This window comes from Suricata suricatta, chromosome 5 (assembly GCF_006229205.1).
Source record: "Suricata suricatta isolate VVHF042 chromosome 5, meerkat_22Aug2017_6uvM2_HiC, whole genome shotgun sequence".
NCBI classification, from domain to species: domain Eukaryota; kingdom Metazoa; phylum Chordata; class Mammalia; order Carnivora; family Herpestidae; genus Suricata; species Suricata suricatta.
The window spans coordinates 2,000,083-2,002,517 of NC_043704.1; positions in this window are offsets into that span (position 1 = coordinate 2,000,083).

Sequence of the window (2,435 nt, forward strand, 5' to 3'; positions counted from 1 at the left end):
CACGAAAAAGAAAAGGAAAAGACGTCCCACCCGATCAGGCCAACGGGCGTCAGGCACCTGGGTGCTCTGGGGGAAGCGGTGTCCTTCTGTCAACGGAAGGCGCCACCTTGCTCCCTGCCTGGGGGATGGAACCAGCGTGGGGCCGAGGCAAGAGCAGCCTGGTCACACCTGACCCACGGCCCGTCCAGCGCTCCTTGTCGCAGGGACCGCCGACCACTCCCGGCGGGCCGGCCGGGCCACTCTGCCTCCTGCCCGGAGCGGGTCCCCAACCCCGGGCCCCACTCCGGTGTGCCCGCACACTGCACGGTGCTGGCCGGGCCTGCGGCTGCCAGTCCCCGACCCCGAGCCAACGGGAGACACAGGCCCCGGGGGACCTGTCAGCGTGAGCTTATCAGTCCTTTCCTGAGACGGGTGCGGCCAAGTCCGCCTGTCAGGGACACACGCTTAGAAGCATCTGGGGCCTTGTGACAGTCTCGGCTTCTCGGTATTTAACATTTTTTCTCTAAACATTTATTTATTTTTGAGAGACAGCAAGAGCATGAGCGGGGGAGGGGCAGAGAGGGAGACACAGAATCCGAAGCAGCTCCAGGCTCTGAGCTGTCAGCCCAGAGCCCACTGCGGGGACTAAAACCACGAACCGCAAGATCATGACCCGAGCTAAAGTCGGACGCTCAACTGACTGAGCCCCCCCCCGCGCCCCACTGCATGTTTAAAAATGTCCATAACAGGGGCGGCTGTGGGGCTCAGTCGGTTCGACTTTTGGCTCAGGTCACGATCTCACGGTTCATGGGTTTGGGCCCCGCCATCAGGCTCTGTGCTGACAGCTGGGAGCCTGGAGCCGCTTTGGATTCTGTGTCTCCCTCTCTCTCTGCCCCTCCCCCGCTCACGTTGTCTCTGTCTTAAAAATAAACTACAAAAATGAACAAAAACATTAAAAACATTTCCATAATAAAAAGCTAAAACACTCTTTCATGAAATGATGGTAAAAGTTGACAGCAGCATTGTAACAGCCCCACTTGGCAAACCCGCGGCCGAGGCTGCCCAGGGGGTAGGCTTCTTCGGGCAGAGCCCACGTGCGGGAAGCACTGGGCGGAAGGCTCACCAGGGCCGGCCCCGCGCCCAGCGACAGCAGGGCGCCACCCGGGCCCAAGGCTGAACTTGCATACTGTTGTTTGTGCAGTAAATCGAGACTTTCCCCAATATTTAGAAATCACCTGGAGTGCGTCCCCTTTTTACAAGCATCGAGGACGGAAAGGTGAGAAGGCCTAAGCAAGCGCTGACTGGACGCCGCCGCTTCTCCAGGACGAGCTCGTCCAACAGAAGTGAAGGCTCAGGGCGTCGGGGGCTCCGTCGATAAAGCGTCGACTCTGGCTCAGGTCATGACCTGGGTCTGGGGGCTCCAGTCCCGCCCGAGGCTCTGCCTGAGACGCTCCGCCCCCGCCCCTCCACTGCTCTTCCTCAGATAAACTCTAACAGCAAAAAAGCGAGCTGTCACCAATTACCAGGCACAGCTGCCCCCAGCCGCCAACGCCAGAGGCTCTGAACCGCATCTGTTAGGCCCACGGCGTCAAACAGCAAGCATAACCCAGGGCCATCGGCGCTGAGTTAGGGGGGTGGACTTACTTCACCTCCACCCCCACCTCCCCTCTGGCTCCAGCCCGAAGACACAGGACGCCGCCCGCACGGGGCCTGACCCCTTACAGCGCAGGACGCAGAGGCGGCTCCTCCCTGCCCACGCGCACCCCGCGCCCCCGCGCCCCTGCGCCCCTGCCCCGGCTCAGGCTTCCCGGCCACGCAGCCGGCTCGGGCCTCAGCTCAGCGGCAACACCCAAAGGCACTTTCGGTTGGAGTTTTAGGTATGTTTTTAATAGAAACTTTCACAGGAAGAGGCGGTGGGGGAGATTCTTGTTTTTTTCTTTTTTTGAAAAAAGGATTCGAATCTGTTAAGAAATACAAAGCCTTGGTGTTCAGTTAAGCATCAGACTGATTTAGGCTCGGGTCATGAAATCATGCTTCGTGAGATCAAGGCCCGTGTCAGCCTCTGCGCAGGCAGCCAGGGGGCTGCTTGGGACTCTCCCTCTCTCTGCCCTCCCTCAGTGCTCAGGCTGGGTCTCTCAAAATCAACATTTAAGAAACACAAAGTAAACGTTTTCCATATGCAGATACAGTGGAAGTTACCCAGTAACCCCCGCGCTGACCGAACGTGGGCAGGAGAACCGGAGCCCGGAGGGCATGGGGGGAGCCCCGAGGGGATGGGGGGAGCCCTCACCCAAACCTGCCTCGGCTGCCGGCTCAGAACCGCCGTTAATTCATCCCAAGTCATCCGCTCAGTCCCACACAAAGTACGAAAACTCAGTTTCCACAGAAACTAAACCTTAACAAGACTAGTGTTTAATCATTAAAATCCCTACTAAAAATTTAATCACAAAAAAGGG